The sequence below is a fragment of the Pristiophorus japonicus genome, chromosome 9, assembly GCF_044704955.1.
Source record: "Pristiophorus japonicus isolate sPriJap1 chromosome 9, sPriJap1.hap1, whole genome shotgun sequence".
Lineage (NCBI taxonomy): Eukaryota > Metazoa > Chordata > Chondrichthyes > Pristiophoridae > Pristiophorus > Pristiophorus japonicus.
Genome location: NC_091985.1, coordinates 60,984,767 through 61,009,550, shown reverse-complemented (window position 1 = coordinate 61,009,550; position 24,784 = coordinate 60,984,767). Strand labels below are relative to the sequence as shown.

General features: G+C 47.2%; 1 long non-coding RNA gene across 1 annotated transcript in view; it reads left to right on the top strand.

The window, feature by feature from the left end:
- The window catches only part of LOC139272617 (uncharacterized), a 58,139-nt gene extending 37,324 nt beyond the window's left edge, over nucleotides 1-20,815 (top strand). The window contains exons 2-3 of the long non-coding RNA XR_011594910.1: nucleotides 19,660-19,823; nucleotides 20,111-20,815. This is a non-coding gene — a long non-coding RNA (uncharacterized lncRNA). The remainder of the gene's footprint in view (nucleotides 1-19,659; nucleotides 19,824-20,110) is intronic.
- Nucleotides 20,816-24,784: the final 3,969 nt, after the last annotated feature.

Here is a 24,784-nt window from a genome sequence, read left to right as displayed (position 1 = left end):
CCCAACACACCAGGCAGCCCAGCAAGGCCAGCTGCACAGCAGCCCAGCGAGGGCCCAACAAATGATTCAACAACACTAGCTTTCACACCGAGACGATCAACTCGGGCAAGAAGGGCCCCAGATCGACTCACATTGTAAATAGTTACACTATTGACTTTGGGGGGGAATGTTGTTATATATGTGGACTTGTATTTACTCTGTACAGCCGCAAGAGGGCTCATTCCCCGGAATCCCAAGAGATCCCATAATCCCTTAGGAGCACAGGTATTTAAGAAGGGTTCACAGGTTGGAGAGGCACTCTGGAGACCTGCAATAAAAGACTAAGGTCACACTTTACTTTGAGCTCACAGTGTTCAGTCTGACTCTTTCTCCATACACAACACTTTGAGTCAGACTTTCAAACAGCATTGAGCATGAACATGAGCCATGAAAGTGCTGACAACCTTGAATTCCTATATTACTGGAAAATTCCAAGCTACCACTGGCAGTATCTGCCCAATAATTCTGTCCTCTGTGCATCAGTGGATGAAGCTGGTGGCAGGAACGTTATTTACCAGAGGAAAGGCAGCAGCACTAAAGGTCCCAACATTTGGATTTAGTGGCAGGCTTTCTGAAAGTGCAGGGCATCATAGATTATAGATTATAGAGAATTTCATGATATATTTTCAGTTACAACACTTGGAAAAGCAGTCGCCTGAATCTATAAAATTGATTTTGGTGGCTATAAAAACTGTAAGCTTTGAAAATCCCACAGATAGCAGTTTTTTAAAAAAGATTTCCTGTATTTGCATGTTTCTTTCACTCCTGCGACCAACTTTATAGCATCATTAAAAGTAAGGGACTTTGATCAATTAATGTGCAAGATGTCTGTAATCATAGACATCGAAGAATGCAACACAATTTATGCTGTTAACCTTATAACAGTCACAGCCCTTTCATTTTATTTCACCTTTAGGGAGACAGGATGGATGGACTATTGATACCCTCCTGGGGTACAGTAGCATAGTGGTCATGGGCACAATTTTCCCGGGTCATTGACGCCGTTTTTTTGGTGCGCGCCGTTTTTTCTAGTGTATTTTTTTTCAAGTTTCCCCCTGCGATCTGTGCCGGCGCAACTGAGTTAGTTACAATTTTTCTAGGTGAGTTTTTTTTGATGTAATAGGGTGCGTTCCCTCATGTCTGCGCCGGTGTTCATAATTTTTCGCAGTTTGGCCAAAGATTTTTCCTCCGAGGTCGGCGTATCTGGCCACCCCAGAAAAACCTTCTAATGAGTTAGCAGAAAGCAGCGCACATTGATAAATCGGCGCTGAAAGACGCCATTGTTTTTAATCGAAGATTTTGGAGGGAGTCAAGAACACTCTTAAAATCAATAATAAAGTTCAACTTTTTTTAACCTGTCAATGTAGTAAATGGAAGTTTTTGGGATTTCAGAAGTTTTCATTTTTTTTCTTACTCACATGCCACCACCGAATGTCTTCAAGTAGGGCTGGAGGGTCGTACCATTGGCTGGCAGAATCGGCCGCCGCGCCCAGACACAGGGGCTTGGGGCTCGGCTGGAAAACAAGCCTGGGGGGGCGGGGGTATGGGGGGTGGTGGGAGAGAGAGAGGAAGGTGCCGACCGATCTGAAGGCTCCCGGGGAGCGAGGTGCCGATAGGAAAGCTTCTGAAGACTGCAATGAGTTTGGGAGAACGGTGTGGGGGGTGTGGCGGGGGAAGAGAAGGGGAGAAGTCACAGGACTGCAATTGTTATGGGGCGGGGTGGGGGGGTGGGGAGAGAGAGAGGAGAAGTTTTAATAATCAAACAAATAATGGAAAAGATTCAGTTTTAATGTAAAATATATTTTAATCAAAATTTTAACAGTTTGTACTTAAATTTACTTTAATAAAATTATTCTTGTATCAAAGTTTAAAGTTTTTAGTTATGATCACATACAAACTTTAAGAGCACTTAAAAACTTTAAGATCATTTACTAATAAACGTGTAAATTTACATAATTTTAAATTTGACAACATCAGTTACAACAGTAATAATACTAATAACAACAATAGCAGCAGCAGCAAAGAAAGGCTGCACCCATCTCTCCTCCACCTTACTCTAAGGCCGCCCGCTGCGCTTGGTCTTGATGACTCCACCACCCCCTGCCTGCAGGTGGTGGTACAGTGTTTCTGGGGTTGGCACCAAGCTTATTCTTTCTAACATCTCGGGTAGTGCGCACCCGGGGGGTGGGGATGGGGGGAGCTGCGTCAAGCGGCAATGTGGAGGGCCCGGCTTGAGGTTCTTCAGAGGCTGGTGTGAGGATTGGAGTGGGAGTGGCAGTTGATTCTGTCAATGGGCGCAGGGTCTGGGCATGTTCCCTTATTGCAACAGCTAACTCCAACATGCCGTCCCCCATGCGCCCTGACAGTGTCTCAACGACCTGTGACATTCCCTTCCTCATGTCCACTGATAGTGTTTGCACCATCTCTGACATTCCCTCCCTGATGTTCACTGATAGCGCATCAGCTACCTGTGAAATTTTCTCCCTCATGGTCACTGACATCGTTCCCATTTCTAGTGAGATTGCTGTTACTTCTCCCGACGGTCCCGCTACCTTGTCACCTACCCCACTGATGGTGTCCAGGAGTGATTGCGTATGGTCAGTGCTCTACCCACTCATTGCCATCATCTGAACCACATCAGTTAGATCCTGCACCTCAGGAGAGCGCGGTCAAGTTCTCCTTCCCTCCTCCCTGTTGAGTCCTTAACTCTTAAATATAATCACATGAGGCACGAACTGCAGACACAGTCACTCTGTGACCTTCACCTTTATTACCGGGACCAAGGAGTGCTGGCCCTGCGAGGCACCTCCCCTTGTATACCTGAATCTCCAGGTAAGGAGTGTCTCCCACAAGTACACCCCCTGTGGTCAAGGTGTGCATTTCTAGCAAGTATGTACAGTATGTAGTGGTTACATGAGGGTTACAATTGTATAAGGTTTACAGTAGTATGCTGGTTACATACATGACATCACCTCCCCCCTCATGTCTTTTTGACTCAAAGGTTAAGTCTACCAGGTGGTCGACGCTCTCTCGTGGAGCGCCGCAGTTGAAGCTCTGGTGGCAGAGCCTTGTCATGCGTTTCTGTCACCTGAGGTGATTCCGGCCTGTCCGGGCTGGCCGCAGGGACTGTGCATGCTGGTGATTGTCCTTGTTGCTCATCCACTGGCAGTGGTGTGATTGATATCTCATGCTCTTCTTCATGTTCATCGGTGTCTGTGCTGAACCTTTTCTTTGCTTGGTCCAAGTGTTTGCGGCATATCTGCCCATTATTGAGTCTGACCACTATGATCCTGTTTCCCTCTTTGCCAATTACGGTGCTCTCCAGCCACTTGGGTCCCAATGCATGGTTAAGTACAAATTCCGGATCATCCATTTCTATACACCTCTCCCTTGAGTTACGATCATGGCACTCGGTTTGGGACTGGCGCTTGCCCTCAACAATGTCTGCCAGGGTTGGGTGGATGAGGGACAGTCGCGTTTTGAGCGTACGTTTCATGAGGAGTTCTGCTGGCGGAATTCCCGCGAGCGAGTGCGGCTGGGACCTATAGACCAGCAGGAGGCGCGATAGGCGGTACTGCAGAGAGGGTCCTTGGATGCGGAGCATGCCTTGCTTTATGACTTGGACCGCACGTTCTGCCTGGCCATTGTAAGCCGGCTTGAACAGCGCTGTCTGGACATGTTTGATGCCATTATCCGACATAAACTCCTGGAATTGATGGCTGGTGAAACACGGGCCATTGTCGCTGACCAGAAGCCGTGGGTCGCGAAAACCGTGCGCAGGCTCTCTACGGTGATGGATGTCGTGCACGAGTTTAATATGATGCACTCGATTCATTTTGAGTATGCATCGACAATTATCAAGAACATTTTTCCCATGAACGGGCCCGCATACTCCACGTGAATGTGTGACCAAGGCTTGGTGGGCCAGGGCCACGGGCTGAGCGGGCACATGTCGTGCACCTGCGAGCCCAGTGTTCCAGGTCTGAGTCAATCCCCGGCCACCATACATGTGACTGGGCAATGGCCTTCATTTACACGATGCCAGGGTGCTCGCTGTGGAGTTCCCTGATGAATGCTTCCCTCCCCTTCTGGGGCATGACCACTCGGCTGCCCCATAGCAGGCAGTCGGCTTGGATGGAGAGCTCATCCATCCGTCTCTGAAACGGTCTGACCTCCTCGGGGCATGCCCCGTATGCGGGCGCCCAATCCCCCGTCAGGACACATTTCTTTATCATGGATAGGAGGGGGTCCCTGTTGGTCCAGAGTTTGATCTGGCGGGCTGTGATGGGGCAGCCTGCGGTGTCAAAAGCCTCAATGGCCATGACCATCTCAGTGCTTTGCTCCGCCGCCCCCTCGGTGCTGGCCAGGGGAAGCCTGCTGAGTGCGTCAGCGCAATTTTCGGTGCCTGGCCGGTGCCGTATGGTGTAGTCATACGCAGCCAGCGTGAGAGCCCATCGCTGTATGCGAGCTGACGCATTTGCATTGACTGCCTTGCTGTCAGACAACAGAGAAGTTAACGGCTTGTGGTCCGTTTCTAACTTGAACGGTCTGCCGAAAAGCTATTGGTGCATTTTTTTCACACCATAAACGCAAGCGAGTGCTTCCTTTTCGACCATGCCATACTCACGCTCTGCCTGGGAGAACGACCTGGAGGCATAAGCCACCGGTTGGAGTTGTTCGTCTCCATTATCCTGCTGCAACACACACCCAACCCCGTATGATGATGCATTGCATGTTAAAACTAGTTTTTAACAGGGGTCATACAACGTTAACAGTTTGTTCGAACAAAGCAGGTTCCGCGCCCTGTTGAAAGCCCGTTCTTGACAGTCCCCCCAAAACCATTCACAACCCCTACGCAGGAGCACGTGTAACAGCTCCAATAATGTACTTAAGTTCAGCAGGAAGTTCCCGAAATAGTTCAAAAGTCCCAGGAACGATCGCAACTCCGATGTGTTGCTGGGCCGGGGCGCACGACGGATCGCCTCCGTTTTGGATTCGGTGGGCTGGATCCCGTCTGCGGCAACCCTCCTGCTCAAAAACTCGACCTCTGTGGCCAAAAACACACACTTAGCCTTCTTCAGCCGCAGGCCTACCCAGTCCAGTCGGCGTAGCACCTCCTCCAGGTTGTGGAGGTGTTCCTCGGTGTCTCGACCCGTTATAAGGATGTCATCCTGGAATACGATTGTGCCGGGAATGGATTTCAGCAAGCTTTCCATGTTCCTCTGGAAGATGGAGGCCGCCGAACGGATGCCAAAAGGACACCTGTTGCAGATGAATAAACTCTTGTGCGTCGTGATGGTGGTCAGAAGCTTGGATTCTTCAGCCAGTTCCTGAGTCATGTAGGCCGAAGTGAGGTTCAATATAATGAACAGCTTGCCACCTGCCAACATGGCAAAAAGGTCCTTCGCTCCACAGATGAAATGGCGTGCGCATCCCCCCATTTCCAGTTCATCTCAGCTAGCCAGCTCCTTCCCAAAAGCGCTGGGCCATTTCCCGGAACAATCCAGAGTGGCAGCTGGTTCTGTGACCCATTGTGTATTACCACCACATTTGCACTGCCTAGCACTGGAATGATCTCTTGGGTGTACGTCCGTAGCTGCGTATTAATTCGTTCCAGTTTGGGCCTGCTAGCTTTGTGTGGCCATAGTTTCTCAAATTGTTGTGCACTCATGAAGGACTAGCTAACTCCCGTGTCCAGCTCCATGCGCACCGGGATGCCATTCAATAAAACTTTCATCATCATGGGTGGCGTTTTGGTGTATGAGCTGTGGCCGTCAGCCACATGAACCCGCTAAACTTCAGAATCCATGGCTTTACCCCAGGCATTGTCCTGCACTGCAAGCCCCTCGCCTGATTCCTCTGTTTCATAGATTAACCTCGCTACTGGCTGTTTGCAAACCCTAGCCAAATGTCCTCTGGCATTACAATTCCTCCAGACGAACTGCTGGAATTTGCAGCTTTTCGCATAATGTCTGCCCCCGCATCTCCAGCATTGGCTGAGATCGTTGTTCACAAAAGGACTGTTAGCAGGCATTCCTCTCTGATTGTTCCCTTGATTGTTTCTAAACACTCTGATGGTGGGTGTTAATGGTCCTCTTGATGGCGTGAATTGCCGCTCCCCTCTCCATTGTCCCTGTCGGGGGCCCACCTTAGAGTCGGCTTCAGCTTGGGCAGTTACAAAATGCCTTTGTCTGACTGCTGCAGTTTCAAAATGCCTTTGCCTGACTGCGAGATCTTGAGCTGCGTTTATCACGTTAATTCCTTGGTCCGTCGCCACGTTGGACCCAGGACTACGCGTGTAAATTAACTTGGTCTCTTCTTCCCCCACTATGAAAGTTTGAGCTATCAATGCTGCCCCTTCTAGAGTTAAATCCTTGGTCTCTATGAGCTTCCTGAAGATCCCGGCATGGCTAATGCCCTCAATGAAAAAATCCCTTAACATCTCCCCCCTGCAGGCGTCTGAGAACTTACAGAAGCTGGCCAAGCGCCACAAGTCTGCCACGAAGTCCGAGATGTTTTGCCCTTCCCGACGTCGATGTGTGTAGAACCGGTGCCGGCCATGTGTACGCTGCTCACCAGTTTTAAGTGTTCACTGATCAGCTGGCTGAGCTCTTCAAAAGACTTGTCGGACGGTTTGTGGGGTGCGAGCAGGTCCTTCATCAGCGCATACGTTTTTGTCCCGCAGCTTGTTAGTAGATGCGCCCTCCGCTTGTCAGCCGCATCCTCTCCCAGCCAGTCCTTCGTGACAAAGGTCTGCTGGAGTCTCTCCACAAAATCGTCCCAGTCTTCACCTTTATTACCGGGACCAAAGAGTACTGGCCCTGCGAGGGACTGCCCCTTATATACCTGAATCTCCAGGTAAGGAGTGTCTCCCACAAGTACACCCCCTGTGGTCAAGGTGTGCATTTCTAGTAAGTATATACAGTATGTAGTGGCTACATGAGGGTTACAATGTATAAGGTTTACAGTGGTATGCTGGTTACATACATGACACTCCCCACGGGTGTGGCTCACACCCCTCCACTGGGACCCGCAGTCTCAGAAGGTGGGCCCTGGGTGTGATCTGCTGCACCCCATCACTGGGACCTGCAGCCTCGGACATTTGGAAACCATGAAATGTCCCACCAGCACTAGTCACAGAAGGGGCTGTCATCGCAATGATGCGGCACCTCCTCCAAAGTCAGTAAACAGTGGGGACTTCATCCAGCTCCATCCCCTCCCCCTCCCCCTCACCCCCATGTTCTTGGTCTGGAGGGTTGGATTCGAAGATGTTATCTCGTTCAAGCTGTTCCTCGTCTGAATTTCCTTCTACATCATCAGGGTCGGCCTCAAGTTCTGCAAAATATAACAGAACAGACAAATGGTTAGCAGCAGAAGAGAGGGCAGGGTGGCATAAGTAGGCTCACACAGCGCAGGCATCAGGCTCATTTGAAGGACCATGATGAATGATAGCACATTGCATCAACTGAAGCGTAGCTGGCGGAGACATCCCCATGAACCAAAGCATGGCTAGCCTGCGCAGTGCTTAATACTTAGCAAAGCAAGACTGTGGAATTTGCAGGACTTACCCTCTCTCTCTCGAGTGTAGGCCCAACTTGTGCAGTGATGGTTGCTTTTCTCCAGGCAGGACCCATCAAAGCAGCGACCCTCTCTTCCAAGGGTGTCAGTGGGTGCAGATTTGCCGGGCCTCCTCCTGTTCGAGTTCTTTCTCGTTTGTTGTGTGCCACTTTCCTCTGCAAAAATGAAAACATAACTTTTTAGAGAGGGTGTCTTTCTGCTGGGTGGGACATATACAGCTGGTAACATTTACAATTGCAATTGCATTGAATAAATGAAAATATTACTGACACTAACTACTTGACCAAGGTCCTGCTACTTCTTTTTGCACTGGCCTCCAGACCTCGGGGTGGTCACCATTGTGCAGTAATCTTCTGCAACTTGGTTCCTGCGTTTCTTCATTTCTTTGAGTGGAACTTTTGTGTAACCTCTGCTGGTGTCCAGCTCCTGCCATCTGGTCTCAATCACAATAACTAGTGCCTTCACTTCATCCTGCAAGAAATTTTTGGTCCTTGCACCGTGTTGCATCTTGTATTGCTGCCGATCTGCTTTTTCCAATGCTCTCACACAGCACTCCTTCTCACACACACAACTGGCTCTTTAAAAATGGCCGATTGCCAACTCGGAGCTGTACTGCGCATCCATTGCAACAACGTCAAAAACGTAACCTTTTTTTGTCGTGCATGCGCAGAAGGTGTGACATTATTTTTTCAGCGCAGACAGCAGGCTCCACCCCCCGAGGCAACTGGACACGCTGTGCGGCGCCAAATTTGAATTATAGATAGGGGAAACTTTGGCAAAATATTTCCGGGGCATTTCTGGCCTCGAAAAACATGCATAACTCTGGCAATATGCTAGAAAATGGGCTTGCGCACAATTGAGCCCCATGTTACTGGACAAGTAATCCAGAGGCCTGGACTAATGATCCGGAGTCATGAGTTCAAATCCCCCCATGGCAGCTGGGGAATTTAAATTCAAGTTAATTAATTTGGAATAAAAAGCTAGTATCAGTAATAGCGACAATGAAATTACTGGAAAGGAAATGTGCCATCCTTACCTGGTCTGGCTCCAGATCCACAGCAATGTGATTGACTCTTAACTGCCCTCTGAAATGGTGGTTCACCACCACCTTCTCAAGGGCAGTTAGGGATGGGCGATAATTGTTGGACTTGCCAGTGGCGCCTACATTCTGTGAATTAATAAAAAAAAAATTCTGGCTGCTAACTTCCTTGAACCAGCCACAAATAAGAGCAGAAAGATGATATATTTGAGATATTGCCTCTGTCAGAATTATTGTGGATCATACAGCTGTTAAAACAGATTCAGAATCTTGAACAGATCAGGGTGTCCTGCAGTATAGCATAGTAAGGTTTCCAAATCATAGTCATGTACTTCATTTTACACAACCTCACCTTACAGGGAGGAGCTACCATGGAGCTTGCATTTATATAGCATCTTTAATGTAGGGGAGGTGCAACGAGACCTGGGTGTCATGGTACATCAGTCATTGAAGGTTGGCATGCAGGTACAGCAGGCGGTTAAGAAAGCAAATGGCATGTTGGCCTTCATAGCGAGGGGATTTGAGTACAGGGGCAGGGAGGTGTTGCTACAGTTGTACAGGGCCTTGGTGAGGGCACACCTGGAGTATTGTGTACAGTTTTGGTCTCCTAACTTGAGGAAGGACATTCTTGCTATTGAGGGAGTGCAGCGAAGGTTCACCAGACTGATTCCCGGGATGGCGGGACTGACCTATCAAGAAAGACTGGATCAACTGGGCTTGTATTCACTGGAGTTCAGAAGAATGAGAGGGGATCTCATAGAAACGTTTAAAATTCTGATGGGTTTAGACAGGTTAGATGCAGGAAGAATGTTCCCAATGTTGGGGAAGTCCAGAACCAGGGGTCACAGTCTAAGGATAAGGGGTAAGCCATTTAGGACAGAGATGAGGAGAAACTTCTTCACCCAGAGAGTGGTAAACCTGTGGAATTCTCTACCACAGAAAGTAGTTGAGGCCAATTCACTAAGTATATTCAAAAGGGAGTTAGATGAAGTCCTTACTACTCGGGGGGATCAAGGGGTATGGCGAGAAAGCAGGAAGGGGGCACTGAAGTGCATGTTCAGCCATGAACTCATTGAATGGCGGTGCAGGCTAGAAGGGCTGAATGGCCTACTCCTGCACCTATTTTCTATATTTCTATGTAAAGTGTCTCAAGACACTTCACAGGAGTGATTATCAAACAAAATTTCACACTGAGCCACATAATCATCATCATCATCATAGGCAGTCCCTCGGAATCGAGGAAAACTTGCTTCCACTCCCAAAGTGAGTTCTTTGATTGCTGAACAGTCCAATACGAGAGCCACAGACCCTAGTATAGGTGGGACAGATGTTCGTCGAGAGAAGGGATGGGTGGGGCTGATTTGCCGCGCGCTCCTTCCGCTGCCTGCGCTTGACCTCTTCACGCTCTTTGCGTTGAGACTCGAAGAGCTCAACGCCCTCCCGGATGCACTTTCTCCACCTCGGGTGGTCTTTGGCCAAGGTCTCCCATGTGTCAGTGGTGATGTCGCACTTTACCAGGGAGGCTTTGAGGGTGTCCTTGTAACATTTCCGCTGCCCACCTTTGGCTCGTTTACCATGAAGGAGCTCTGCATAAAGCTTTTGCTTATGGAGTCTCGTATCTGGCATGTGAACTATGTGGCCTGCCCAGTGAAGCTGATCGAGTGTGGTCAGTGCTTCAATACTGGGGATGTTAGCATGGATGAGGACACTGATGTTGGTACGCCTGTCCTCCCAGGTGATTTGCAGGATCTTGCGGCGACATCATTGGTGATATATCTCCAGCGACTTGAGGTGCCTTCTATACATCGTCCATGCCACAGATCCATAGAGGAGGGCAGGTATTGCTACAGCCCTGTAGACCATGAACTTGGTGGTAGATTTGAGGGCCTGGTCTTCAAACACTCTTTTCCTCAGACGGCCGAAGGCTGCACTGGCGCACTGGAGGCGATGTTGAATCTCTGCATCAATGTCTGCCTTTGTTGATAAGGGGCTCCCGAGATATGGGAAATGGTCCACGTTGTCAAGGGCCGCGCCGTGAATCTTGATGATTGGAGGGCAGTGCTGTGCGGTGGGGACAGGCTGGTGGAGGACCTTTGTCTTACAGATGTTAAGCGTAAGGCCCATGCTTTCATATGCCTCAGTGAATACATTGACTATATCCTGGAGATATTAGGACAGGCGACCAAAAACTTGGTCAAAGAGGTAGGTTTTAAGAAGCGTCTTAAAGTAGGAGAGAGAGGCAAAGAGACTTAGGGAGAGAACTCTAGAGTTTAGGACCCAGCAGCTAAAGGCACGGCCACCAATGGTGAAGCGAAGAAAACCCGAGATGTGCGACAGGTCAGAATTGAAGGAGTGCGGAGATATTGGAGGGTTGTAGGACTGGAGGAGGTTACAGAGGTGGGAAGGGGGCGAGGGCATGGAGGGGATTTAAAACAAGAATGAGAATTTGAAAATCGAGGTGTTGCTAGATCGGGAGACAATGTAGGTCAGGAAGCACAGTGATGATAGGTGAATAGGACTTGGTGAGAGTTAGGATACAGGCAGCAAAGTTTTGGATGAGTTCAAGTTTATGGAGGATGCAAGGTGGGACAAGGTGGCCCAGCCACCATTATTGACAGAGGAGTATAATGAGGACAAGGCTAAAGAAATATATGATAAAGCCAAGCAAAGCGAATGCATTAAATAAATTTAAGACAGAAATAAACAGTTTCTTAAACGATAAAGGGTTATGGAGAGCAGGTGGGGAAGTGGAGCTAAGTCCATGATCAGATCAGCCATGATCTTATTGAATGACGGAGCGGGCTGAAAGGGCCGTATGGCCTACTCCTGTTGCTATTTCTTATGTTCTTATCAATGCCTCAGGATGGCACATTTACCTATGTGCCTAAGCTGCGTAATGTATAATCAGTCTTGTCCATTTTTTTCAATGTAGTGGCCCAATAAACAGTGTGTCCACCAAAATTATCCACCCTTCAACTACAATGCATGCACATCTGCTGCTACCTTATTCTGCCGTATAAGAAATGTAATCCCTGAGCAAAGTTAAAATAAAGTGCAACTATTTTATTTTCCTACCAGTAAGCAGTATATGTTGCAGCAACATGTTTACCTCAATACTGTCCTTTGGTGTCATTCTGTTTCCCATGACCATAGCTCACTAGATAGTGATCAGGATGAAGTTTCCAATAAATGTCTGAAAGTGAACATGTAAAACCTGATAGACTAGAGACTTGTGGCAACTGTCCTTCCTTTATTATTTTGTGTTTTCTTATGTAACAATTGTTGGGCGGAGACTGTAAACATTCTGTTTGGCCAAACAACAAGAAACTATTGATATAATTTTTCATTTTGAAGCCTTAAAATTTGTTTTTATGATTCATTGCAACATAATTCCTATAAACATGAAACATTCCAGTTAATTGACCTCACACCCATACTGTGGATACAATTGCGGATTACTGGGAATCCATAACAAATGTTAATTATCAGCAATTTTATTATTTTAGCTCCTAAACTGGAACAATTCAATGGGTAACAACACTGAATGAAAATACGTGCCAGAGAAACAACATGGATTTTCTTTGGAATTCACTGAAACGCAATGTGAGATGTTCATGAGTATGAAACAAACGCAAAATCATCTTCATGACATATGTGCTGGTGAACGACTCCCGCAATCTTCAACGAGAGGTTTGCAGCAGCGGTACGACATTGTGTCCCCATCTCCTTTGCACAGAGATCGTGACATCATTGCCATGTACGTCGCCCCGGTAGCGTCCCGGACCCGAACTTCGGTTCCATCCCCTGCAACATCGTCGGGCTTTTCCATTTTGGTAGAAAAAATTAAAAAGCAAATTATTATTTAAATGGGGAGAGATTACAAAATGCTGTGGTATAGAGGGATCTGGGGATCCTTGTACATGAAACACAAAAAGTTAATATGCAGGTACAGCAAGTAATCAGGAAGGCAAATGGAATGTTGGCCTTTATTGCAAGGGGGATAGAGTATAAAAGCAGAGAAGTCCTGCTACAACTATACAGGTTATTAGTGAGGCCACACCTAGAGTACTGTGTACAGTTTTGGTCACCTTATTTAAGGAGGGACATACTTGCATTGGAAGCAGTTCAGAGAAGGTTCACGAGGTTGATTCCTGAGATGATGGGGTTGTCATATGAAGAAAGGTTGGGCCTGAATTCATTGCAGTTTAGAAGACTGAGAGGTGATCTTATTGGAACGTATAAGATTCTGAGGGAGCTCGACAGGGTAGATGCAGAGAAGAGAAGATGGGGCATAGTTTCAGAATAAGGAGTCGTCCATTTAAAACAGAAATTAGGAAAAATGTCTTCTCTCAGAGGAACGTGAATCTGTGGAATTCTCTGCCCCAGAGAGCTGTGGAGACTGGGTCATTGAATATATTTAAGGTGGAGATAGACAGATTTGGATTGAGCTGGATCATGGCTGCCATCGGGGACCAGCTCATTGGTCCCAATGCAGACCCTGCAACAATGGCCTTTCCTTTTAAGGGAGGGAAGGAGCCTTGGAATGCGGCAACGCTGCTCGGCCCATTGTGCAGAATTGCACCACTTCCGCCCAGCCTGCGTCCTTTAGTTCTCCAGGAAGGAAGTGGAGCGTTTGATTGAGCACTCTACTTCCTTCCTGGAGTACAAACACCAAATTTTTTTTAAAGCTGAAAAGCATTCGTGCTTGCCACTAATTTTTTCAACTTTCAAAAGTTAGCACCCCAAACGAGGTGTTCCTGAATTTCTCCCCCATAGTGATCACATCTGTTATCCTTGTATTAATACCGGCATCTTCATTTTGTAAAATATTTGTTTCTGTTATGGAAAGTGTTATTATCTCAGTAATAATTCTGAGGGCTACTTCAAATCAGACAACAGCCACGAATAGCAACAGTAAGGTTTTTATTATTTCAACAAATATTTGTCCAAGTACCTGCCACAATGCTTCCTCTCAGATTACAAGCCACCTGATGACAATATCCCCTACCTCGTTGTACACAAGTTGCAATGCCATTCTTGCTTTGCTTCCATTTGTATTGCTTCCACCACATTGGCTAAGTGAGGCTTCAATAAGCTGAAAATAATTCCTCTGCTCATACTTTATTACCAGTTCAGCAGGAGTACGCCAGTTGTAGTGTGTGAGAGATCTACATCAGTAAAGAATTTGCCAATGTTGGAAGGACAAATGAGTTTTTAATCTGGTCAGAATGTAGTACCTGTTAGAGCTTGCGGCTATCTCTAACACCCATTATCTCTGAATGTTTCTCTTTTCTGAATGGCAGTGAATGGAAAACTGCGGGAGTTGTAATGCTGTCACTCCTGCATCATTAAATAAGGTTGCCAACCCTCCTGGATTGTTTGGGAATCTCCCAGAATTAAGGGTTGCTCTCCCAGGCACTGAGGCCTACAACCCAGGAGAAAAGTACTTTGCATTTACGTACCAGTTGTTTCTATTTACAGGCCTTACCGTGGCTGCTATTCAGGCTTTTACATTCCGCTTCCGCATCTTTCAGGTCCAAATACAAAATGGTGGCATTGCTACATTGAAGTTTGCCAAGCTGTGCATGAACTCTGAATTGCATAGTTGGCACATATTGGGAAAACAGCTGTACCGGGAATTTCCTCGGGACTTCTTCCGATCGGCCGTTGTAACTTCGGTGGAAGACCAGGGGAAACCCCAGATAGATGCGTAAATGGGATTTTCGCCGAAGTTACGGCAGCTAATCAGGAGAAAATCCAAGGAATTTCCTGGCACCATATAATGAGATGTTTCCTAACCAAACAGTAGATTCCTTGATACTTCAACAGGCAGGAGTAACATCTAATATTTATTGTCTATCCATTCATCGCATTCTGCCTTGGGCAGGTCCTAACTCGAGACTCACACACAAGATTATTGAGCTACTTACTAGGGGAGAGTAGCTGAGGTGGTTTCTGTTGCCTTGCTCAACGGTTTTTATCTTTAGTCTTCGTTGCAGCCCCCCTGGGAGGCGGTATTCTAAAGCGACCCATCTTACGATGGGCGTCCCCCACCTCCATTAGATGCAAGTACCCCGCTGGCAGTCTCTGCTTGTCGGATCTGTCTGGAGTGGGTGATACTGTTGTGTATCTGTAAAGCATGCACTCCCATGTTCCGCCACCAGGAAGCTCATCCACTGAAGTCTCAAGGGATCCCAGCATCCCTTGGGAACACTGTATATAAGCCGGCCCCTAAGGCCTGTTCCTCACTCTGGAGTGTCTTATTAAAGACTGAGGTCACTGCTACTTTAACCTCCCTGTATGCAGCCTCATCTGTGTTAGGAACACAATAGATACCTGCCCTCCTATACGCAAGAGGCACATCAAAGCACCAGAGAAGCACCACCAATGTTGCCGCCGCAAGATCCTACAAATCCATTGGCAGGATAGCAGTACCAATGTCAGTGTTCTCTCTCAGACCAAGATCCCCAGCATCGAAGCATTGACCACGCTCAATCAGCTCCGATGGATTGGCCACATCGTCCGCATGTCCGATACGAGACTCCCAAAACAAGCGCCCTACTCAGAGCTCTGACACGGCAAACGAGTCCCAGGAGGGCAAAAGAAACACTTCAAGGACACTCTCAAAGCCTCCTTGAAAATATGCAACATCCCCACTGACACCTGGGAATCCCTGGCCCAAAACCACTCACAATGGAGGAGAAGCATCCGGGAAGGCAGCGAATACCTTGAATCACTTCGCTGCAAACAGCGAAAGGAGCCAGGACAGCCCAACACCCCACCCATCCGTCTCTTCAACCATCGACTGCCGCACCTGCGACAGAGACTGTAGGTCCTGCATTGGACTAATCAGTCACCTGAGAACTCATATTAGTGCAGAAGCAAGTCATCCTGGACTCCGAGGTACTGCTTAAGAAGAAGAAGATACAAGTACCCCCCTGGCGTTTTCCGCTTGCCGGATCTGTCTGGAATGAGGCCTGAACCCAACCTTTCTGACACAGCAGTGGGAATACTACCACTGAGCAGTGGCCACTCCATTTTGACATGGTAACCCACTGGATGTCAACTCAGTATTCAGAAACCATATTCTAATCTCTCTATGAATGTTGTCTGGATTGGGGATTGAACTCTTCCCCTTCTGACTCAGAGACAGGAATACCAGCACGAAGCCAAAGGCTCACTCCATAATTTATTGTATCATACAGAAAAAGCAGTTAGTCACTTTCACTGGACAAACTTATGGCTGTTTTAGAGATAAGTGCTTGGAGCTCTAGAAAGCTATGAATTCATTTCTCTTCACCAAGTCGCAGTTGTTATGACCTGCATAAGAACATAAGAAATAGGAGCAGGAGTAGGCCATTTGGCCCCTCGAGCCTGCTCCGCCATTTAATAAGATCATGGCTGATCTGATCATGGACTCAACTCCACTTCCCTGACTGCTCCCCATAACCCTTTATTCCCTTATCGCTCAAAAATCTGTCCATCTCTGCCTTAAATATATTCAATGACCCAGCCTCCACAGCAATCTGGGGCACAGAATTCTATAGATTTACAACCCTCTGAGAGAAGACATTCCTCCTCATCTCAGTTTTGAATGGGCGGAGACTATGTCCCCTAGTTTTAGTTTCCTCTATGAGTGGAAATATCCTCTCTGAATCCACCTTGTCTAACCCCCTCATTATCTTGTATGACCTGCTTGTGTCCTTCAGCAACCTCAGCCATAGAATAGAAGGCACCATAGTCATTTACCATCTGACCAACACTTGTGAGCTCATTCCCTTTCACTAAAGCATTTGCTTCCTTCTCAGTTCCCCCAGTCCTCACCTGCACTCCTTCTCATCGTGCCCTTCCATCTTGTGCCTAATCTATTTTTTCATTCTTTCTTCAGATTGCCACAGTTGAGTGTCTATTGTCATGTGTTCCTGGCATCTCATCTGTCTCATTTATCTATTCTGATGAACAAAAGATAAAGGATAAAGGAATCATCCAAAACATCACAACCTGTTTTTTTTTCTTTTTACAGTTGCTGACTGACCAGCAGTGTATTTCCACGAACTGTAGTTTTTCTTCCTTTTTTTGGTCTCCTTAATCCCTTTGATTACCTAATTTCACTTCCCTGCACTCTAACCTTTCTCTACACTCTATAGGGCTAGACGTTCCACTTTTGTGCAAATCAGCCAACAATGGGCATTATTTCCAGCATGGGTGGTAAATATGGATTTTGAGACATAGAAACATAGAAACATAGAAAATAGGTGCAGGAATAGGCCATTCGGCCCTTTGAGCCTGCACCACCATTCAATATCATGGCTGATCATTCCCTCAGTACCCCTTTCCTGCTTTCTCTGCATACCCCTTGATCCCTTTAGCCGTAAGGGCCATATCTAACTCCCTCTTGAATATCTCCAATGAACTGGCATCAACAACTCTCTGCGATAGGGAATTCCACAGGGTAACAATTCTCTGAGTGAAGAAGTTTCTCCTCATCTCAGTCCTAATTGGCCTACTCCTTATCCTAAGGCTGTGTCCCCTGGTTCTGGACTTCCCATCATCGGGAACATTCTTCCCGCATCTAACCTGTCCCGTCCCGTCAGAATCTTATAAGTTTTTATGAGATCCCCTCCCACTCTTCTAAACTCCAGTGTGTAAAGGCCCAGTTGATAGAGTCTCTCCTCATATGTCAGTCCCGCCATCCCGGGAATCAGTCTGGTGAACCTTCGCTGCACTCCCTCTATAGCAAGAATGTCCTTTCTCAGATTAGGAGGTCAAAACTGAACACAATATTCCAGGTGAGGCCTCATCAATGCCTCTACAACTGCAGTAAGACCTCCCTGCTCCGATACTCAAATCCTCTAGCTATGAAGGTCAACATACCATTTGCCTTCTTCATCGCCTGCTGTACCTGCATGCCAACTTTCAATGACTGATGAACCATGACACCCAAGTCTCGTTGCACCTCCCCCTTTCTTAATCTGCCGCCATTCAGATAATATTCTGTCTTCGTGTTTTTGCCACCGAAGTGGATAACCTCACATTTATCCACATTATACTGCATCTGTCATGCATTTGCCCACTCACCTAACCTGTCCAAGTCACTCTGCAGCCTTTTAGAATCCTCCTCACAGCTCACACCGCCACCCAGTTTAGTGTCATCTGCAAACTTGGAGATATTACTCTCAATTCCTTCATCTAAATCATTAATGTATATTGTAAAGAGCTGGGGTCCCAGCACTGAGCCCTGCGGCACTCCACTAGTCACTACCTGCCATTCTGAAAAGGACCCGTTTATCCCGACTCTCTGCTTCCTGTCTGCCAATCAGTTCTCTATCCACATCAGTACATTACCCCCAATACCATGTGCTTTGATTTTGCACACCAATCTCTTGTGTGGGACCTTGTAAAAAGCCTTTTGAAAGTCCAAATACACCGCATCCACTGGTTCTCCCTTGTCCACTCTACTAGTTACATCCTCAAAAAATTCCAGAAGATTTGTCAAGCATGATTTCCCGATCATAAATCCATGCTGACTTGGACTGATCCTGCTTTCCAAATGTACTGCTATTTCATCTTTAATAATTGATTCCAACATTTTCCCCACTACTGATGTCAGATTAACCGGTCTATAATTCACTGTTTTCTCTTTCCCTCCCTTTTTAAAAAATGGTGTTACATTAGCTACCCTCCAGTCCATCGGAACTGATCCAGAGTCGATAGACTGTTGGAAAATGATCACCAATGCATCCACTATTTCTAGGGCCACTTCCTTAAGTACTCTGGGATGCAGACTATCAGGCCCCAGGGATTTATCAGCCTTCAATCCCATCAATTTCTCTAACACAATTTCCAGCTTTATAAGGATATCCTTCAGTTCCTCCTTCTCACTAGACCCTCTGTCTTTCTGGAAGGTTATTTGTGTCTTCCTTCGTGAAGACAGAACCTAGGTATTTGTTTAACTGGTCCGCCATTTCTTTGTTCCCCATTATAAATTCACCTGAATCTGACTGAAAGGGACCTAATCTTTTTCTCTTCACATATCTATAGACCCCGGATTATCGCCCATTGTCAAAACCCTTACTTTGCATTTTTTAAAATGGGCGTTACCGCGAGCAGTCTGAAATGGGCGTTTACGTACATTTTTTCTGACCTTCTGCCGTAAAGTGTCACCGTCCTTAACAATGGCCTGGCAACACTAGTTTCCCGCGTTTCAGGAGCTCAGGGTCATCATTACACGCGCATAAGAGGAGACAGAGAGAGAGCGAGCAGAGAGGGAGTGAAGGCGTGTGGTGGGTGTGGTGTGGGTTCTTGTTTGGCTGTTTTGGGAGGTAGGAGGGAGAATTTCGACCTTAATACAGAATTATGAGCAAAAAGTTAACTGTTACCAGCAAGATATTTCCCGAATTTGGTGCCTACAATGGAGGGAATGGAGGAGGCAACACAGCACGCTGTGGAGACTGGCACTGGTGAGAGCAGTAAGCTGGGAGAGGAACAATTGGGAGGATGAAAGAGAGCGAGGAGATTCTTGGACAAGGCAAATGCCTCCCTCATGCAGGAGGTCGAGTCATGCTGGGGTGAATTGACATAGGGAGGGCATGGGAAGCCCACCCCAAAGGCCTACCAGAGGATATGGGCCGAGATAGCCGAGGTGGTCTCGTCGTCGACCAACGAGGTGCATGAGGGCAACCAGTACCGCAAGTGATGGAACAACCTTATCGGATCCGCAAGAGTAATTATTACATTTATTTACATGTACTTATATATTTATATAATTTGATTTGTAAGTGTAATGAGTGATTAAAATCAAATGTGAGGTCTTTCACTTTTACCGGGAAGGTTGTACTCAAAACCTGCATTCACGGTGTACGTCTTTAGATAAAGAATGATAATCATCATAATAATGATGATTACATCTGTCGCTTATGTGTTGTATCAGTCTCTGTGACAGTGCCTACAATGATATCATGCAATGATCTTATGCCATGTCGTCCTGTTGTTACCTTTTACAGAAGAAGGTTTCAAAGAATAGGGCCGAGCAGAGGTGAATAAGTGAGGGGTCACCAGTCATCATCAACATCACCAATATCCAATATCGAGGAGCGGATGCTAGCACTAGTGGGGACTCATCCCCAGTTGGCCACGGAAGCAGCTGCAGATCCTGAAGTGATGCCACGTGAGTAAAGTATACACCAGTGCGTGATGTAAAGTCAATAGATGCCACACCCACTCATATCCGACCAATAATATATGATAGATGATTGCTAAAGGTGTTCTCTAAATAATGCTGGCCTCATGAGAATCATTGCAATACAGAATGTGTTGATGGTCATGAAATGCGATGTCTGTGATGATTTTGATAGCGGTGGTGCTTTTGTTATGCATATGCTGTGTGTAGCGCTGTAATCACCTTGTGACCCTAGCACTCCCTTCTCCTCTAATAATCTCATTTGTGTTTTGCAGCTCGGCCAACAGCGCGTCCCCAGGCAAGACCACCAAACCCAGTAGCTGAGGGCACGGGGCCGGACTTGCCGCATGATCCTCCATCTGGTGCTGAGGGGCACCGATTCTCGCTTGTTGGTCCGTTCTCCCCAGATCACTACATTGAGGAGACTACATTGCCAGGCTCCATAATGCATTCGACCCCAACGCCATCTAGTGTTTCTGCGGTCATTCACATCTCCACTGTGGAGGTACCGGGCCCAAGCACCTCGCCAGAGGGCACCCCAGGTGTCCCCAGGACGGCGCCGACCCTGCGGTTTCTATACAGGGCAGGTCTGCTCCACGAGCGGCAGATCAGAGCGACGACATAGGTCAGCAGATCCTCCAGACATTGGGAGGCATATCCCAACAGCTGGCCAGCATTTCCGGCACCATGATGGAGTATGTTCCACGGATGGCAGAGGCCCTGGAGGCGATAGCCAGGAACACTGGTGGCAGAGGCCTCCCAGCGGTCCCGGAGCATGGCATTGCACCCCAAGGTGCTGCACCCCAATGTCAACGACATATGCAAGCCAGGGGGAATATCATGCTTCTGGCTCGGAGAAGGTTCCCACCTCGGGACCCTCCTCTCCCGTATCTGTGCAGCCACTAGCTCTGCCTTCATTCCCCCCCCCCCCAATGACGCAGCGCCTGAGGAGCACCTCGGCCAGGCGGCGTGGAGTCAGGAGTGGAAGGGGTAGAGGTGGGGAGAAGAAGGGGGGGAAAGGAAAGTGCGGTGCATGTCCGCAGCTGATGGCTTTGTAATATTTCCATCTTTGTGTATCAAATTTGTTGTAAGGTCTGGGGTACGGGGGGAGGGGGCGACCTTGTTGGTTTGCATTTGTGTTCTGTGTTGCTGGAAATGTTGACCATTTGATTGATGTCAATGTTATAAATATGTTGTGGGGTGGGGTGTGGGTGGGGGTGGTTATACTTATGATTTCAGACAAATGATCGGGTTAAATGTTTTTTTATTTTACATAACCTTGTTGTGCATTGTCTCAGATAGCTGCATTGTTACACACTGCTGATTCCTTAACATGAAAAGGCATAATAAAACTTAACTTGAATCAACTTAAACTTTAACTGGCACCAAGATGATACCCACCATTGATGTATGAGCTGCAGACACAGCAGTGTTGCAACTTTGTAAATACCAGCAACGTTATTGAAAGCAAAGTGCTTATTTATGAGCTGCTGACGTAAGAGTCTTGCAGCTATGTAGCCACCACGGGCCCTTTCCTGCGGTCTGGAGGGGGGGTGTGGGCATGGTTGCATAGTCAGCCTGATTGTCTGGCCCGATGTCAGTGTCCACTTCCTCGTCCTCCACTTCCTCTCTCTCCTGAGGTGGACCGTTAGTCCCTTCTAGCAATTCTTGTCCCCTTCTGATAGCCAAGTTGTGCAGCATGGAGCATACGACCACAAATTGAGCTACCTGATCAGGATGGTATTGGAGCTCCCCTCCTGAGTGGTCCAAGCATCTAAAGCACTGCTTAAGCACACCAATGGTATTCTGGACCACATTGCGTGTGGCTCTGTGACTCTCGTTGTATTGCTTCTCGGCCTCGGTGTGGGTGTCATGCAGGGGGCCATCATCAGCCAGGTGGCGAGGCCATATTGTTTGTCACCAAGCATCCAGCATTGTCCTTGTGGCTGACTGGTAAACATGTCAGATACAGTGCTCTCTGCCATAATTATCCCGTTGTGGTCGACAACGAATTGCACCTTCAGGGAGTGAAATCCTTTTTGGTTCGGAAAAACCTCTGCATCCTGAAAAGGTGCCCGCATGGTGATGTGTATACAGTCTATTGCTCCCTGCACCTTGGGGAAGTTAGCAATTTGGTGGAATCCTAGAGCCCTCTCAGTCTGAGCCTCCGTGGTCATAGGAAAGCTCATAAAGTCCATCCTACGTGCATAAAGGGCTTCAGTGCAGCAATGTGTGGTATGCTGAGATATAGCACAAATGTCACCAGCGGAGGCCTGAAAGGAACTGGATGCGAAGAACGAAAGTGTCATGGTCACCTTGACCTCGACGGACAGTGCGGTCCTGATGGTGCTGGTAGGCTGCAGATCTGCCCTGATGAGCTGGCATATCTCACTGATAACCTCTTTGTGGAAGCATAGTTTCCTAAGGCAGGTGGTGTCGGACAAGTTGAGGTAAGATCGCTTATCCCTGTAATTGCGGGGGGTGTATGGTCTCATTCTTCTCATCAGTTTGGCACATCTTAGATTGGGCATATCATGCTGTTGAATATATCTTCTGCAATCTCTAGTCTGCAGCATCTGCGTTGTCATCAAGACAGGCTGAGAAATGGTTGGCCCCATTCTAATAACTATCAGTATAATACCGATTCTTCACAACCAATAAATGTCCCCATTAAGACACCTAAAGTAAATTCCAATCGTCCACAGTATGAAAAGATGTTTGTTCAGGTGTTCATATCACCTTAAAAGACCTCCAGAGTACATCAAAACTCCCCCGAAGTTGAAGCAGAGCAGCCTTTTAAATGATGCGACCTGCGATTTAGAAAATGGCGTCCCCATACCGCTGTGATTAGTTCTGGTTAGTTCAACTTTTTCACAGCATTTTTTTTCGGCGAGCGATATTGTCGGCGAAATGTGTGCGAGGTGCCGAAAGTAAGGGTGGGTGATTTTCTGGGCGTTAGTTTCATCAAATGTGATCTTTATGACAAAAAACAGTGGCCACACTGTATTATTAAATCTTGGCGTTAATTACGTGCCGAAAGTAACGTTGGGCAATATTATGATCATTGGTTTCGCCCATTCTGATCTTTCCGCTCCAAAAAAGTGGGCGGGCGGTATTATTTTTTATCGGCGTTACGTACATCCTGAAAGTAACGCTCGGCAATAAGTAACGAGAAATGGGCGTTACTTTCCATTTTGTGGCTAAATGGGCGATATATGGGCATTACACCTGATTTCAGCATTAAAATGGACGTTAAGTGGGCGATAAAGCATGCAAAAATAATGGAAAATCTAGCCCTATATTCCTATGTAGTACTGTACTCCTTTTCTATTGACCTCTTTTTTATTAGGAAAAGCTCAGTACTATTTTTCAGAGGCTAAATTTGGTCGAGCGCCCATTTTACACGCTGTTCCATTGACTTTAATGGAAAGTAAAATCAGGCGGGGTATAAAATAAATGGCTGATCTGATTCCATCCGCTTCCCACCAGCCGGCTTATCCTCTTCGAAACAGAAAATAAGTGGTTAAGTTAAATTTGTAAATATGGAAAAAAAAATAAGTCTATATCCTGTGTTATGTATAAACATGCAAGTTATGTATGATGTTTTTTATAATAACTTCTTCATTAAGGAGGGAGAAGTGTAATGTCTGTAAGCTTGTGATGTTTGTAGCTCCACACTGTGGATGTGGACGTATTGTGTACTGCAACTACAGAGTTAATAATTAAACAGAAGCAGCATGTTCTGGAGGCTTCCGAGAGCTACCTGCCATGTTAGAAGCTGTGTGTGCTTGTGCTCTGTGAATATATCACATTCCCCATAACCCTTTACTCCCTTATCGCTCAAAAATCTATCTCCACCTTAAATATATTCAATGACCCAGCCTCTACAGCTTTCTGGGGCAGAAAATTCCATTGATTTACAACCCTCTGGGAGAAGGAATTTCTCCTCATCTCAGTTTTAAATGGGTGGCCCCTTATTCTAAGACTATGTCCCCTGTTATGTTTTTAGATGCTCTGATAATGACTCCACGAGGCAATATGTTGTACTTGAACTGTTGTGACCTTAGTCCTTTATTGATAACTCCAGAGTGAGGATCACACCTGGTGGCCTGCCTTTTATACTAGGACTGGCACACCTGTACAGGTAATCTACAAGTCTCCCATTGCGGTGCCCTCTGGTGGCACACCTTGTAATAGTACAAACAGTAACCATGTAGGATATATGACATCACTCTCCCCCAAGCCTTCAGTGCAAATCGCCTCTGCATTGACTGTGCTCTGGGCTTAGCTCTATCTGATTGACCCTTGGTGGGTCGTTTCCATCTTGGATGAGTGAGTGGTGTTTCGTTGGCAGTAGAGTGCTTTCTGTTTGTGTGTCCATGACCAGTCCATTCTCTGCAACCCCCACCCGCTCCCGTCCCCACATACAGATGGTGCCGTTGGCTCATTACATTCATATACATTCAAGTCCAAAAACAAAATTTGCACTTACAAAGTTGCTTTCGTGATACATGCTTGGAATATTCTTGGAGTCAGTGCTGGGGTCAGCGCCGGTGCGTGAGGACAAACTAGTGCCAGGACTGCTGGATGGTGTCCAGGTAGTCTGATGGTGGTGCGGTGCCCAGTGCTGCCAGTGTTCTCGGGGCTTTTGCCTTTGCTCCTAGCATCAGGCAGGTTCACAGATGCCTGTGACCTCCCTGTCTTCTCCTTGCGTCCCAGGTCGCTGCTGCTCCCTGAGGAGCAGTTGTCTAGCAGTGCACAGGGAACTGCTGACTCGCTTGCCTGGGCGTTATTTGGTTTGGGATCCTGGTTGGTCCCAGTCCCATTTGGGAGAACTGTTGCTGGTGACCCTTCGTTCCCGGGTGTGGCCTTGGTGGCGATAAGGTCTGGGGGCTGCGCCTTAGCACAGTTTGCTCTTTCAGGCTCATGGCGGTTAGTGCCATCGGGTG